This window comes from Mustela erminea, chromosome 9, assembly GCF_009829155.1.
Source record: "Mustela erminea isolate mMusErm1 chromosome 9, mMusErm1.Pri, whole genome shotgun sequence".
NCBI lineage: Eukaryota > Metazoa > Chordata > Mammalia > Carnivora > Mustelidae > Mustela > Mustela erminea.
This window is the reverse complement of record NC_045622.1, coordinates 93,978,592-93,996,520: the sequence shown is the minus strand read 5'-3', so window position 1 is coordinate 93,996,520 and position 17,929 is coordinate 93,978,592. Positions and strand designations below refer to the sequence as shown.

General features: G+C 41.5%; 1 protein-coding gene across 1 annotated transcript in view; it reads right to left on the bottom strand.

Moving 5' to 3' along the window:
- Positions 1-6,667, bottom strand: part of EXT2 (exostosin glycosyltransferase 2) — a 140,475-nt gene extending 133,808 nt beyond the window's left edge. Inside the window, exon 1 of the mRNA XM_032356825.1 lies at positions 6,467-6,667. The gene's annotated coding sequence lies outside the window, so the exon portion shown is untranslated. The remainder of the gene's footprint in view (positions 1-6,466) is intronic.
- Between the last annotated feature and the right edge of the window lie 11,262 nt (positions 6,668-17,929).

The following is a 17,929-nucleotide window of genomic DNA, read 5'->3' as shown; positions in this document are numbered from 1 at the left end:
AAACCTGAATAGTTGTTTAACATCAAAGAAACTGAATCAAAACTTTAAAAACCTTCCTAGAAAGAAAATTCCAGGCCCAGAAGTTCAACTGCACATTCAAGAAATAAATCCAATTTTACACAAATTATTTCTAAGACCAGAAAAAAAAGGTAAAACACTCCCCAGCTTCTGTTAGGGTGGTTCTCAGAGTACCTTCGAGGACTCCAGGAGGACCCCATGACCCTTTCAAAGGCTCTGAACTGTTTTAATAACTCGGACAGGACTTTTTCACTTTCATTTTCGAGGCCATGTGATGCATGTTACTGGAAAGACTGACTGCAGAAGTAGATAAGGGAATCCAGCTGTCTTCTGATAAGTTTTTCCTAATGTAATGAAAGGTACCAATTCACAGATTCAAGATGCTCACATCCAAGCAGAATATATACCAAAAAACAAACAAACAAACAAACAAAACAAAAAAAACCACCTAGATATGTAAAAGTAAAACAATTAAAAAGAAAGCTAAAGAAAAATGTTAAAAGCAGCCACAGGGGAGAAAAATCTATCCAAAGGTCAATTAAAAAACTACATGTAACAGGCAAAACTATAAAATAGAAGAGAGATCTCCATGACATCTGGGAAATCATTTCTAAAACAAAATACCAGAAATGGAAACCACAAAAAGGTAAAATGATAAATTCTGTGTTAAGAAAAGTTAAGAACTTCTGTTAATCAAAAAACACCATACAGCAGTAAAAAGAAAATCAATAAGCAAGGCAGACCTGCAATCCATGTAATCGGCAAGGACTAACAACATGAATAAAGACTGCCTCCAAAACAACAAAAACAAACAAAGAACAACAAAACAAACAAAAAAGAGAAAACCGGACAGAAGACTTAAATAGGAATTTCACAGTCAAAACATAAAATCGGCAGAGCAACATCTGAAAACATTTAAGCTCATCAATGCTCAGTAAACGTGTAACCACAATGAGACCCCGTCTAGCCGCCTGCACAAGAAAACCGGACAAGTCTGACACCACCTTGTGTGGGCAGGATTGGGAGCCACTGGCCTCTGCTGGTAGGAGTCCCCAGTGGTCAGCAGAAGGGCTGGCCAAAGTAGGGGCTAATGCCCCTATGTTAGAGTCCCAGGCATCACACTGCGCTTCCTACTTGTCATAGTTTGGTCCCCCTGTTCCCCCCCCCCCACCACCACCACCACAACAAAGAACTAGAGGTAAGGATGGAGGTGCAGGGAGTTTCCTTACTTGGGAGGTGATCTCAGACAGCCAGAGTAACCAACAAGGAGAGAGAGACACAGAGCCAGGGACAGCCAGTCAGGAGGGCGACAGGGGCTCTAAGGAGTCCTAGGAACTCTTGAAGGACCACAAGAACTGTACCTTGTCCCTCAGAAGGATGAGAGGCTAAGGCGCGGATCTCCCAGGTCCCACACACTACTGCTCAAGGTGGTCTGATACTGCCGTCAGCTCATACTCTGTGACAACAACCCTCAAAGGTCCGGATCCTATCCGATGTGCCCTGAGTCTGATAAAGAGCGGCTGCTGCGAGGAAGGACTGGGTGAACATCTGCTCATACTTGAAGGGACGTTGCCAAGTCCTCTTCAGAGAGACGCAGCCTCCCTCCCGCTCTCAAAACTGGGATGAACCGTGATTCTTCCATTGCAATAGTGACATCAGCCTTCCACTTGCACACCCTTGGTTGGTTTTTTTCTTCTGGTTACACAAGTCAAGCAATACCTTCATTAGCCACCCCACTACACTGCTCTTAAGGATACCGTACCCCATTAACATACTCGTGGATCAACACGCGGCTGCAAGTCGGGCTTTACCGGCTGTTGTGGGGATCGCGTCCACCACACCACTGACGATCGGCGCCACCCCAGCCTCCGCTATTTCAGAATCCTCTCACACTCGAGGATATGTGGGAACCCAGTTCTACAATCAGATCTAAAGTCCGTTCTGGCCTACGGGGGATGGCCCACACGGAGCTTCTCGAAGATGCTGGCCTCCAGTGGGCATTGCATGTTAATTCCAGAATTAAAGAAGTGAGTCCTCCGGGGAACATGGGCAGGTGTACATCTCTGGCCTCAAATAAGAAATGTATTTCAAATCTCCACCCCCGCATACCTCTGATCCCTTCTGGAACACTCTCCCAAGACAGCTCTGGCATCTCATTCCCTGCAGGCCAGGCACTACTGACATCTCAAGCCAGATCATCCTTTTTGTGGGGAGCCAGAAAGAACCCCCAGTTCTGACAATCAAAACTACATCCAGACATTGCCAAATACCCCCCGGGGAGGCAAAATCACCCCTACCTGAGAACCAGTGGTAGAGACCATGGCCATGTCCGAGTTCCAAGGAATCTGTCCAGCAACATACTAGGACTGGCTCAAGCTGCTCTTGCAAGGTCATTACATCCCGAACGCTGAGTGAATGATCCCAAAGCGACACGGCCGGTCCCAAGCAGCTTCACGGACCACCACTACCCCACTCTTCACCCAGCACCCTCCAGAGTCACTGGCACATGTGTACCCCCAGCTCCTGCTGGTTCCCAGGAGCCAGGGCCTGCGACTCTTCCTGTACAAAAGCTCTTGGTCCAGCAGCAGGGACTATATGTCCCTATTTGGCAACAGGGAGGAGGGCGCAGATCTTTTTTTTTTTTTTTTTTTTTTTTTTTGAGGGCACAGATCTTCAGAGGGTAAGTCCCACCCTGCAGGGCGACAGCCTAGGGCAAGGTCTCTGCACCAGGTCCAGGAAAGGAGAGGCAGATACTTCCGCTGGCCCCGGGGAGCTAGGGAAACCGGGGAGTTCAGAGTTCTCCGTGCTTCCACCAAACACCTCCAGCTCGGGTCTCACCCCGACTTTGGCAGAGGCCACCTGCCAAGGCTGTACATTCAGCCTCCTCGGCAGTTCTGCCATAATTATGATTACATTCTGGGCCTGATTTTCAGCAGCCCGGCCTGTGGCCGTAGGAGATGCTGGCACAGAGCCTTCTGTTACTCACAGTGTGTCCTGGGTTGACAGCCGGCTGATCTGAGCAGGAAGGCCCTTACCTCAAGGCCGGAAGAGAGCTGACAGGGACAGCCAGCTCTATCTGCCTGACCATTACTATTGTCCACATCCTGCCCACGCACTAGAGCTCTAGCTTTCCCCTCCACCTGAATCACATCCCACCCACCGCTGGCGAGAGTTGTTCAGCCGGGATGCTGGAGAGTACCAGAGGTCATCGACAGCCGCAGACGGGTCCTTGCTGCCATCTGAGGCTAAGGGAGTCCAAGCTTACAAAACTATTCTCAGGGTCGGCTTTCTAGAGCCACTTCTAGGACCAACTGTCTTAGTTTATGTGCTACCAAACCAAGGAAAAAGCCACTGGAAAGCAGGGAGCTTGCAGAAGGTGAGTCCAGAGAGCCAGAGCAAGGGACGAAGAACAGGAGTCAGGGAAGAATGGAAAGCCATGAGGGTTACCGTACCGAGCTGGGGAATGCGGCTCAGTCCTCTGCAGAACTGCGGAGAACACACCCCAGAACTGTCCCTTTGAAGGCTAGGGAACGGCGGCATCCATGCACTGAAGGCCATCCCCTACTGGTTAAGGGCCATCCCAGATGTAAACTCCCATTTCTGAGATATGCCTACACAGCCTAAGCAAGCTCCCGTGGGTCTTTGCCAAAGAGCTGAGAGATACGGTGAGAACATGAGGTGATGTAAAACCATTTAAAAATGAGGGGAGAGACACCTGGGTGGCTCAGTTGGTGGAACGTCCAACTCTTGGTTTCAGCTCAGGTCATGAGCTCAGGGCTGCAGGGCTCTGCACTCAGCAGGAAGTCTGCTTGGGATTCTCTCTCCCTCTCCCTCTGCCCCTTCCCACTGCTTGCACTCTCTCTTCCTCTCTCCCTCATAAATCTTAAAAAAAAAAAAAAAAAATCTTAAAAAAAAAAAAAAGAGGGGAAAAGCCTTAAATGAAAAAGGAAAGCAAAGGATGAGAGATGGTGGGGGGGGGGCCTTACTGAATGGTGCTTTAGAGATGAAGAACCTTCTTGGTGAGCATCCTCGAACCTTTCACATATCAGCCCAACATCTGCTGTGTTACATTATTAAGTATCTGCAAGTCTGTCTCTTCTACTGGTTGTCATGTTTTTGGAGTCAATTTCCACACACTGAAGCACAGAAAGATGTGTATCTCCAAAACCATTATCCAAGAAAACAGGTCATAATCTTCCCATCCAAAGAGGACACTCACTGATCTGAAGTGGTCCGTACATCCCAATGATTAGAGCAGCGATGTCCACAATAGCCAAACTATGGGAAGAGCCCAGATGTCCATCAACAGATGAATGGGTAAAGAAGATGTGATATATAGATATACACACACACACACACACACACACACAATGGAGTATTATGCAGCCATCAAAAAAAGAATGAAATCTTGCCATTTGCAACGACGTGGAAGGAACGAGAAGCCATTATGCAAAATGAAGTAAGAAAATCAGAGAAAAACAATTATCATATGATCTCACTGATCTGAGGAATGTGAGAAACAAGACAGAGGATCATAGGGGAAGGGAGGGAAAAATGAAACAAGATAAAACCAGAGAGGAAGACAAACCATAGAAGACTCTTGATCTCAGGAAACAAACTTGAGGATTGCAGGAGTGGAGGGGGGATGGGAAGGATGGGGTGGCTGGGTGATGCACACTGAGGAGGGTCTGTGCTATGGTGAGTGCTGTGAATTGTGTAACACTGATGAGTCACAGACCTATACCCCTGAAACAAATAATACATGATATATTAAAAAAACAAACAAAAAACCAAAGCGGACACTCGTGCTACCACCACCACATTCAAAGGCCCTGACAGTGAGCTTCTTGGAAGAAAACTGAAAGGATTCTTCTACTAATTAACATTCCGCATAACACCATAACCTATATGAAACAAGAATTTCACAGCAAAGCCCTACAAACTTAACCTTGAAACACAGCAAACCTGTCCCTGCAAAACACTGGAATCATCTGGCTAGCTGTCAAACACTGAGTCACTGGAAAAATCTTTTAACTCCTCTCTACGGTCAGGATGAGACACATTTTCTGTTCCTCGAGTTATTTATTCCGAAAATGTGCCTGAAAAACCTCTCCTTGGTGCTCCTGGCTAGATCCGATCCGTTTAGTCCCACGCTTTGAGTCACAATCTCGTCTTAACCTTTTTAGAAAAGCCCTCACAACTGAATTCCTAGGACCACTCCAATACTGGAACTTAACCCCACCATGCCTGAAAACGAGGGAACCAAATATTAGCAAAAGCTGGAAGATCCGTGATTCAGCGCCTCACCTGATAGGATTCTTTATAATTAAAGTTATATGCGAGCTAACCATCCCTAAAAATGGTTTCCAATGGGAAAAGAAAAACTGTTTCTTTGATTGTGGGAATCACACTATAACTAATAAGTAAGCTGTACTGAGGACTTACTACAGGCATCTGTTTTAAGCACTTTGTGTTAACTTATTCAATCTTTTAACAGTGCCACGGGACAAGCTACTATTATCCTCATTCTCCAGACAGGGTAAAAGCAAGGGGGAGGCTAAGTAACTTGCACAATGTTACAAAACTAGAAAATGTCAAGGCTAGGATTTGGAGGATGGCAGTCTGACTCTGGAGTCCGTCCTACTAACCTCCAAGCCTACCCCCAGTTACCTACAAAAGCGTAAACTAGATTTAACTTTTTCACTCCTCAGACCATGCAAACAAGACACTTAAGTCAGCGGAAGTGAGGAATGCTGGAAACTGAGTCATATATCACCACGAAGAGCCTTTGAGCCCTGAAATTTACAAACCAAGTCCAGTGCAAGTCCTTAGAGCGCTCAACTGCCTTCGAATAATTAAAACGGACATATTTCTATTTCAAGGCATCTTCAGACCAGCAGTAAGTCAAGGACCCTTCTCGAGAGTAGCAGCTCCCAGTAAGTCTCACCCAGCAATCATCCGAGTCTCAAAACTGGTCTGGTCTGGTAAATGCCTCTAAGCTTTGAATCGATGCCCAAAGCCAGGGCACCTTCCCCTGGCCACCCTCCCCACCCAGTCTTCTCTCCGCGCTGGGAGCCTGAGGCCCCAAGCCCTGCCCTGGCATCCTGCGCCGCACGGGCTGCCACAGGCCACGGGCAACGGGAAGGCAGAGGTCCCGGCACAGGGTGGACCCTGCGGGAAAGGCAGCTGCGGGGTCCCGGGAGACCGAAGGAGCGGGCGGGGGTGGGCGTGGGCAAGGGGGACAGGTGGGCAGCAAAGCGCGGGGCGGGCCAGGGGACCAGGCGGTGCGGACATCCAAGCGCTCCCACAGCCGGAGACGTCGCGAGCGGCCCCGGCGGGGATGGGGTCGCCCCTCGCCGTCCTCAGGCCTCCGCGCGGCCCGCGCTTCCCGGCGGCGGCCGGGCCCGACTTCGCCGCGGTCCCGGAGGCCCTTCCTCGCCGCGCTTACCTCGGCCACGGTTGCCTCCCGCTCGGCCCCGCGCTCGGTCACCGGGGCATGCCGCAGGGCGCGGGCCACGGCCGCCCGGGAGGGATCGCGCCGACTCGCCGGCCGCCACCCCAGGCGCCCGGTCTACGCGAGAGAGCCGGGAGAGCCGGGCCAGCGACCGGGCTCGGAGGCGTCTGACACCGAGCGCACTGCGCATGCGGGAGCGGCCGGGCCCGCGCCCCCTGCTGGACAGGAGGAGTCAGGGCACCGCGTAGGGTTCCTCCCCAGGCGCGAAGCTCAGGCTCCGCCCTGAAACTCCTTCGGAATTAAAGAACCTTTAGGTCCAAACAGGGAGGCAACATGCTTCACTTACGAAGCTCTCACAAATGCAGACGTTTTACTCCAGTGAGCAGTGGTGCGCGTGCGGCGTTCCTGGAGGGCAGTTTGGCTACAGCCATCAAATGTGTCCGCCCTCAACCTTCCCCCACCAAGACGTTTAAAATCCAGCAGGGAGGGTAGCCTACGGATATTCTCAACAGCGTTTACCGAAAACACTCATTACAGCGTTGTTCCAAATAATAGCTAAAAACTGGAAACAAGCAAAATAAAATGTGGAAAATTTTATAATAATCAAAATAAATTATGACTAAAGTGCAACCACGTGAGAATGCATGTCTATGTCGGTATCTCGAAGGTGTGCGAATACGGAAGCATGCTCTAAAACTGAGTCAGGATGGTCCCCTTTCCATAAACTCATGTATAAGCGGAAACCGGAGAGAGAAAAATACATGCAGAAGTTTACCTTCAAGCGTATGAAGAATGTTCTTTTCTGGAGGGAATCCAAGAAGCAGTGAACAGTTTTGAAAGAATAACGGTGGAGATAGAAGTGGGGAAAAGAGACTTTTGTATTTTGTTTCTTTCTGTACTGCTTATGACCTAGCCTTATACATGCATAGTAAAGCTCCTGTCATAAAGCATAAGTGGAGCTAAAAATTTCAATCAAAAATGCAGAATGCTGGAATTGGGAGGTTGATGAGATGACCGCAAAGAGCCTGAGCGGTTTACAGGTAACTCTCTGCAGAAGCCGAACCCGTTCTTGGCCCAGCTATCCCATAGCGCCATCTGGTGGAAGTTGTCGCTTACAGCTTAAATGATGGGAGTGATTCTGTGTCTGCGAACCGGGGCTTCCAGCAGCAAGTGATTCAAGGAATATTCTTGTGAGTTAATGCCGGCTTGCTACTGATCCAGGGATATTGGGATGAGAGTATACTTGAGATGGGAAACCCACATTTTGCTTCTCCACGTCCAAATCCATACGTCCCTAAAACAATAGGAAATTTACCACACAGACACCCCATTTGATAACTGGACAGATGGAAAGTATTTCGTTTACTTGTCCCTCTCTTATTTATATTATTTTATATATTTTATATACATCTATATTATTATTTATATATAAATATATCATTTATATACTATTCATTATATATTATATAAATATTTTTTATTTATACTTATATATTATTTTATATTTATGTATAATATATATTATTTGTATATTATTTATATACATAATTTATATATAAATTTATTACTTATATTGTTTAAATATACTAGTACATATTATTTTTATATATATATTTTATATATTTATTGATATTTATATAAAAATTTTTATATATTAATTGTATATTTTTAATATACATAATTTTTATAAATATATATTTTATATAAGTATATATTTATTATATATTATTTATATTATTATTTTTATATATTTTATATCTATATGTTATTTATGTATAAGTATGTATTATGTATATATGTATTATGCTTAAATATGTATGACTTATGTATAAATAATATAAAAATTATATAAATTATTATATAATATGTAAATATATATTTTATATATAAATATATGTAAATATATAAATATATTATTTTATATATAAATCTTAGATATAATTTTAAATCTTACATATAAGTATAAATCTTATATATAAATTTCTTATATTTATTATGTATATAGAAATATTGTTTTTATATATATTATATAAAACATAATATAATATATCATTATATACATTTATATACAAATATATATTATTTATATATAAATATTATATATTTATATTATGATCACATTATATATAAATATATATTTATAATATATTGCATATTATATTATCATATATTTAATATGAATATATTTTATTCATATTAAATCAAAGATTAAGTTTATTTATATTATTAATAATATATTATAATATATTATCAATATATTTTATTATGTATTATATTATTAATTATCTTATTAAATATGTTATTGATTAAATATATTAATTTTATATAAATTATTATAATCAATAACATAACATTTAATAATATATTATAATTAATATAATACATAATAAAATATATTAATAATATATTATAATTTATATATTTAAATATATAAATATATTATATAAAATATATTTATATTATATAATATACAAATATATGTAACTATATACAGATATAGTAATATATTAATATAGATATTTATATCACTATATTAATTGTTAAAATATTAATATATATTAATATCTATATTTCTATAAACATAAATATATCATATATTATACAAATATATGATTATATATTTATATATTTATATATTATTTATATTTATTATATTATATATTTATTATATTATATATCATATATTTATATATTAAATATAAATATATATTATAGGGTCAATATATATTATATATTTATATAAATATATTATAATATATAAAATATATTAAAATTAAAAATATATTAAAATATATTATATAAATGAATGTAAATATATTGTATATTATATATAATCATTATATATTTATATAATATGCAACAAATGTATTATATTTATATAATATTTATATAATATACAATATATATTTATATAATATTTTATATTGTATATTTATATTTATATAATATACAATATATTTTATATTTATATAATATACACATATAAATATAATAACTGTATATTATATAATATACAATATATAAATATATTATATTTTTATATATATTGTTTATTATATAATATACGATATTTATATTTATATAACTTATATTTATATTTATATAATATACAATAAATAAATGTATATATAAATTATATATAATATATAAATTATATAATTTATATATAATATATAATAATTATCTATTTATATAATATATAATATATTTACATTTATTTATATAATATTTCATTATAATTTATATAATATTTTGTTATAATATTTATATAATATTTTATTTGTAGTATATAAATATATTTATATATAAATATAATACTTATAAATATATATTATAGTATATATTTATATATATTATATATATTATATATTATATTATTAAATATATTATTATATTTTATATATTATTATATATAATAATATATATTATTAAATTAATATTATAAATATAATATTAATTTAATAATATATATTATATATAATATATATTAATATTATATTATAATATTATATATAGTAATATTATATTATCATTATATTATTATATATAAAATATATATAAAGTATATATATTATATATATAAATTTATATATAAATATATATAAATATATATAAATACATAAATATATATAAATATATATATAAATATTTATATATTTCTATATATAGAAATATATAAATATTATATATTTATAATTTAATAATATATAAATAATAATATAAAATAAATATAAATATATTTATATATAAATAAACTTATATTATTTATTATTCATTATTCATTATTTATATATAAATATATTCATATATAAATTATATAATATGTAAATATATTTATTATATAAATATAATATAATATAATATATAATAAATATATTTATTATATAAATATATTACTTTATATGAATTATATAAATTATAAACAAAATATATTTTAAAATATAAAATAATATATATAAATACATGTATATCTTTCCATTAATCACTCATTTGCTCATTAAATGAGGACTTTCTGTGTTAAAGACCTGTGTTAGGAACCACCTCCAAGGAACCTGTCTTATTTACTTCTTAAAATGCTAGACATATATAGTGCCTGACACACAGTTAAGGGCTCTACGAATATGAATAAAGGGTGCCCAGACACCGGGAGGAACTAAGCAAAACGACGACAAATGCACAAGCAAGATCAGGCAAACAAAGGGCTGTGAGGGACAAAAGAGAAAGCAATCAGGTCCTTCCCAAAGATGTGGGAAGACTTCACACAACAGTTAATATCTTGGCCGGTCCTGGAGGACAGTTGGGATTTGGGGCAGGTAGAGAAGTGAATAGGGCATTCCAGGTCAAGAAAAAGCCAGGAGCAAAAGCACAGTTGAAAAGCAGGGCATGTAAAGAAGGAGAAGCCATCAGCAAGACCAAGGGCTTTTTCTAATCCAGTTTAACTAGGACGATGCGACTCCATTGCTACATGCAAGTGATCAGCGGTAAGTAAACGCAGAGCCCAGACTGTAGAGGCTACAGAGATGCTGAAGCAGCTGAGGGTGGCTGGGCCGTGGAGCAGAGTGGGGAAGGAAACTAGAAGCCAGGACCCACAGTCTCGGAGAAGGTAGGAAAGCTCAGAGGTTAGTGGTTAGAAGAGGAAAAGCTGTAGAAAGATGTTTTGTGGGCGCCTGGGTGGCTCAGTGGGTTAAGCCACTGCCTTCGGCTCAGGTCATGATCTCAGGGTCCTGGGATCGAGGCCCGCATTGGGCTCTCTGCTCAGCAGGGAGCCTTGCTTCCTCCTCTCTCTCTGCCTGCCTCTTTGCCTGCTTGTGATCTCTCTCTGTCAAATAAATAAAATCTTAAAAAAAAAAAAAAAAGAAAGATGTTTTGTTACTCACGTTGAAGATGGGGGTGGGGAGGAATAGACACCACGCGGATCCCAGCCTACCCACGGGGTCCTGGAAAAGCAGAAGAGGAAGTTAGACAGGCCTGTCTTTCCAGGAAAGCAGCATCATGGGGGAAAGAGAGGTTACAGGCAGATGGAATCGGTAGTGCGCTGTGGCGTCCCAGATTTACCACTTCCTTTAAATGATGGCGGTTTGCAAGCATGGAGAAAGGTATAATCTCCAAGGAAAAAGATTCCGTGAAAAGAATCGTTATGCTGGCTCGGCTTCAACAACACTGGCAGGTAGCCTGGAGAACTAGAAAACAGCTATCCAGCCCAGATCAAATATGATGAACACTCCGCCTGATGGGTAGCTGAGCTCACGAAAAAAGTAAAGATACAGAGGCTAGAAACAAAGCTACAGTGAGAAAATTGAGTGTTAAAGTAACAGTGAGGGTGTGCAAGATGGGAAGTGGGTCCCGAGAGGCTCACGGAAAGCCAGGATACTGAGGGGGAGTCTGGAGAACCGACTTGATGTCAATAACAAACCCAGAACTGTGCATCTTGCCCAGAGAGTGGAGAAACACCAGATTTAAGATCAGGTTTCACAATAATGTGGGATTTGAATTTATACCTACCAGCATGGTCCAGAAAGTTCCAAGCCTAGAGAGTAATACAAGGTATTAGCAACCCAGGTTGGTCGCACCGGAAGAGGAACACATGAACCCCTCTCACCTCCACCCCGGGATCCTGGCAGATAAAACCCGAGCCAACGTAAGCTCACGATCAGAAATGAGCACATGGTAAATGAGCCAGTCAGAAGAAACTACAAACAGCACACATTTTACCCCCAAGAACCACAGATCATTGGATTGTGAGAAATAAATATAAAATAAGTAAGTTTATGGTGCTCGAAGACTTGAAAGATGGAATGTCAACATGAGAAACAAACAAGATGATATTTTCTGAAAAGACCGAGGGAATGGAAAAAGCACTAAACATGAAAACCAGGGACTCGATGCCTGAGTTAAACAGTAGATGAGACACGGTCGGCAAATTGGGATCTAGATCTGAACAGACCACCCAGAATGCAGACTGAGCGGAAAACAAAGAGATGGACGAGGATGCGGAGAGAGAGGGAGGCCGGAAGAGGAAAGGCCAGCGTACATCCCGTAGGAGGGAAAGAGAGAATGGAGAAGCAGTATCCAGGGAGAGAGTAGCTGAGAGTAGCTGTAACAGGTGGACGGTGAGACTGACGGCTGACTTCTCAACAAGAATAAAAACAAAACACGGAAGGCCCAAGATCATCGTAAGAAGGCCAAGACAAGCTAGTAGTCAGTGTACAATTGTATACTTGGCAAAGCCATCTTTCAAGAATGAGAAATAGACATTTTCAGACAAATAAAAATAGAAAGAATTTACTATAAATAAACCTTTCCTAACCATTTCTGAAAGAGGTACTTCAGGGGAAAAGACGGTTAGAACCAGAAGAAAGGACAGAAATGAGGTACAAAAGGCAAACAATGCAACCGATAAAACTCATGACAAATTCCAATTAAAACAAGAACAACAACAACAATAAACACTGACTGTACCAAACTATAAAAATAAACATGACAAATTTGGAGATTTAAAACTAGATGGCTATCCCCATGCTCCCTGCAGCATTATTTACGATAGCCGAGATACGGAAACAATCCATCAACAGATGAGTGGATAAAGGAAACAGGATATGTATACATACAATGGGATATTTCTTAAAACAAGTTGTTTGGGTTTTTTTTTTTAAGATTTACTTATTTATTTGCGGTGACTGTGTGGCTCGGTTGGTTAAACATCTGCCTTCAGCTCAGGTCATGATCTCAGGGTCCTGGGGTCGAGCCCCTCATCAGGCTCCCGGCTCAGCAGGGCACCTGCTTCTCCCTCTCTCACTCCCCTTGCTCTCTGTCAAATAAATAAATAAAATAGTAAGTAAGTAAGTAAATAAATAAATAAATAAAATCTTAAAGATAAATATTTATTTATTTTAGCAAGAGTGAGAGAGCAGGGGGGAGGGGCAGAGGGAGAGGGAGACTCTTAAAGCAGGTTCCACACCCAGTGCGGAGCCCTACACCAGGGCTCAATCTCCTGACTCTGAGATCATGACCTGAGCCCAAACCAAGAGTCAGATACTTAACCAACTGCGCCACCCAGGCGCCCCCAACATCATGGAATATTATTCAGCCATAACAAAGAATGAAATCTTGCCACTTGGGGCAATATGGATGGACCTCAAGATCATCATGCTAAATAAGTCACAAAGAGAAAGACAAATACTAGGTGATCTCGCTTATATTAGAATCTAAAAACAAAAACAAATAAACAAATTTTAGAAAAGTAAGCTTACAGATACAGGGGACAGATTGGCTATGCTGGAGGTGGGGGTGGGAGGTGAGAGAAATGGGTGAAGGGGGTGAAAGGTAAAAAAATATAAATAAGTTGGAAGAATTTTCCAGTGAATACCCACATATCTACTACCATCTCTACTATGCAATTAACATCTCGTGCTACTTATCACATATTGATCCAACAACCATTGTGGGCCCCTTCTTTCGCTGTATGCAGAATAAATTGCAGCCGTCAGTAGTTAACATCCGAATATTTTATCAAAGGCATGCCATTAACTACAGATCAATATTTTGCAGTTCCTTTCTTCTAATGAGGTAGATGTTTTGCATTTTTTCTTTATACCAGGGAAAAACATTTTGCATTTTTTTCTTTATATCAGTGAAAAACAATGGCTTTGGCAGGTGATGAGGAAAACAGAAAGGCAGAAGAAAGGAGCAAAAAATAATCATTTTCCCTTTATGCAAAAATCATAGCTCACATGTAAGCAAAAAAAACCCCATTAAATTAGAAAGCAAATATACAATAGAAAGCATTAACAAAAGTAATAGTTCATTGTAAAAAACTAATAAATCCAGAAAAATTGATAAAATCATTATAAAGCTGACTATTCACGACAAAAAAAAAAGCAGAACAGGGCAAAAGCTACAATATCAAGAATGAAAAAGAGGATATTACTACAAAGAAAAAGAGAGGAAGAATGTACTATTGATACCTAAAATGATGTCAATGAATCTCAAAACATTAAGTTGAACAAAATAGCCCAGACACAAAAGGGAAGAACTACGTGGCTCCTTTGATTGGGAAATTGCTGCATGGAGAGCGAAACCAGAATCACAGTTGCCTACGGGTAGACTCAGAACCTTGGAACCTTGGAACGTTGGAACTCAGAACCCATACATAGATGGAGACACCGAAGTCATTGACTCTTACAATGAAGACATGTGCAGTTTGCTGTATGTAAACTTTACCTCCATGTTAAAAAATTAATAAAAGCCGTGTTCCAGCAGAAGTTCAAGAGATGCCTGAGACCAATACTAGACCAAAGTCTTGGTATCTGTAACTCTCCTTGGCATATAGCCTACCTATTTTTTTTAAACTCTTCCAAAGTCCTTTATTGAGCTGACAAGGCTGGGAGTTACCCTTGGGGTGGAGGGTCCCAGTTCCAGCCCGGAGTCTCCAGATCTGTGGTGCCCCCGTTCCTGACTGGAGCACATGGGTTCCTCTGAGAGGCTACTTGGTTGGCTCCTTCAGGAATTCCCAGCCCTCCTTGGAGTACTCGTGGGCGTTCGAGGGAGCCACCAACAGAGCTGACATCACCATTATGATGCCCGAATTCCAGGACTCACAAATGCGAAAGCTAAGCTCTAGAGGGACTGGGAGCTGGGGTATCTTCAGACGGATCTGCTCACATGCATACTGGCTGAACTGGTCCGTGGCTAGGGAGACTACCATGACCTCCCTGGCATTCTGAAGGACAGCCCGACTCTTGTCACTAGGGTGATGGAGTCCAAGGAAACACGATGTTAGACATGAAACATCCCATTGATAGTTGCATAGCAACTATCATGATATTAAAAATGTTAGCGTGAAAAGTAGAGGTTCTGTTTTGTCCAGTCTTCACCCTAACTGGGGTTGTCATGACCCTTCAAAGCAGTTTCTGGAGGAAGAAGGAAAAAACACGCTGGCAAACAGCCTAGGCATGAACTAAAGCACTCGTCGACAATGTCACAGGAGATGAATATAAAGCAGTTCAGAGTTAAATGCTCTCAGGTCATTTCCATGTTCCGGAGGAGGATGAAGAAAATGCTGAGTATGAATGTGAATGAGTTCAGAGTCTCTGGCAAAGTGCTCACTTGGAGAATATATCAAGAGCCCCTAGAAATGTGAGGCCTGACGAATATATATGTAATTTTTTTTATATATATGGGGGAATAAGTGACTGAAATAAGATGAAAAGGAAGCACCAGAAACCATATTCTCTTTCCTGTCTCTAGAAGCGCTTGGTGAGGAGGTGATGTGAGAATTGTACTGAGACCCTGAGGAAGGAAGCTCCAAGGGGAAAAGTCAACTAGGATGACAGACCAGACAGATGAAGAGAACCCGGGCTCCAAGCACCGCATTCTCCTGAGGGGCTGGATGACGGAGGGAAGGCCAGTTGGCCTCCTGGAAGAGGAGAGACATGAATGCTGAGGCATACCCTGGGGGTGTCTGCTCTCACCACCATGGTGCTGGGAGCTCGGAAGCCATCTTTCCACCCCCTGAACAGAGCAAGTTTGAAAAGGAAGGCAGAAGACAGAAGGCAGAGAGCAAGAGCACACATCCACTGCCATCATTTGAACTCCTGGCTAGAGCCCTGCCTGCAACCTTGTTCCTTCCCCTTCCTACTTAATTCAATCAACCCACCCATCCTTTTGTTTAATTGGTTTTAGTCATTTGTAAATGAGAATCTTCAGTAATAGAAGGGCTTGGGGTCTTTCACTGATGGAAGAAGGGGAACATATTGTTTCCCTATGAAACACATTTCCCCCTGCAATTGACGATGATAGAGGGTTCCTGCAAAGACTCACAGAAATCACTAGGCCAAGCCTCTGATCACTTTGGGGCCCAAACCTGGCCCTGCATCTCCGGGCCATTGGGAAAGCAGCGTGAGCTCAGGAAACACACGGTAGGGGTTGTTGACCTATCACGTATACTTGGCTTTGCATGGTTCCCTGAGAGTCCTGGTGCAGGTAGCTATTCTGGGGAGCAACCTCAGGGAACGGTGAGATCGGAAGTCCAAGAGAACAAAGAAATCCTGCGCAGCGGCGTGGTAAAGTGCAGGCTCCTGTCCTGGGCTCCCAGTGCTCCATCCCAGGGGTCTCTTTGAGGAGCCATGCGGCAGGTCACAATTGTCTACTGCGGCCACCTGCATGCGGAGGTATTAATCTGCGGCTTCCTGTGCCCCCTTGACCCAGTGATCACCCAAGAAGGGTTAACCCTCCTCGGCGTTCCCAGTTCACATGTCCCCGTGAGGCTGTCAGAGAAGCTTGGGACAGAAAGTGACATTCGGGCAGACCGGGGGACCCCAGGGGCGATGCTCACACACAGCTGGCTGGCCATCCTAAGGAGCAAAGCAGAAATGTGAGCCCACGGGGGACTGGAGATGGGTATGGAATATGCCAGACCCAGACTCTGCAGAGCGATACATATGGAGCACACTCCTTCCCCCAGCACGAGCCAGCGGGGCTCCTAGGCCCCCCTTCTGCCGACTGAAACAGAGGAGCTCCATTCGGGCCCAATCTCCCGCTCAGTCTGCCTCTGCTGGGAAGGCAGCTGGACGCCCTCTAGAGAGCTAGAAGTCTTTCTTCGGAGAATTCTAAAAGGAGTGTATCACAGCGGTCCTTCCTTGGGGGTCCCTGAACCCCCAGGGCAGCGCCACAAAACAGAGGTTTTTATGGCCGTCCTTACTCTGGCCCGTAAAACCTGAAGGCTTCCCAGTGAGTCAACAAATCCCAGCAGCAGAGTTTCCTGGAAGTGGGAATAGAAAAGAGCGACAGCCAAAGGCACTGAACAATAACTGAAGGCACTGAAGGTGACAGCACAAAGCCAGGATCTCAGGACCGGAAAGGGTCAAAGCAGCTGCCAGTCCCTGGTTTGGCAGGGTACAAACAACACAGGATTCCAACCAAACCCACCCGACTTTGAATCCCGGCTCTGATGCTGTCTGGCTCCGTGACCTTGAGAATGTCCTTCCAGCTCTCTGAGACGCGTGGCCTCTTCTCCCAAGTGGAGGATAATAGGGTCAGTTTCCCTGGATTGTCAGAGTTGGAAATAATGCACAGAAATTATCAGCACGGTGCCTGGCGCATGGAAGTTATTCAGGAAAGATAGAGAAGGGATGAATGGATGAAAAGCAGAAAGGCAGAGAAAAGCGAATCCTGTATCAAATACTCTGGGTTGCAGAAAGCACACACGACGGCCCCGACATTCTCTTAAAACAGAAGCAAGGAAAGAGACCGCTTTTCTACCCCAGAGAAGAGTCCTCCGCACACAGCTTTAACGTCAGTCCAGAAAGCCCACTTGGGCTCCAAACTCAAGCTCCCCTGAGGATGGCTCAAGTGGCCCCTTGCCTGCTTAGGATGGAAGGGCCAGCCTGGGATCAAGTCCAGCCCTATGCTCCCCGCAGCAGTCATGGCTGGCTCACTCGGGTATGACATGGTTGGTGA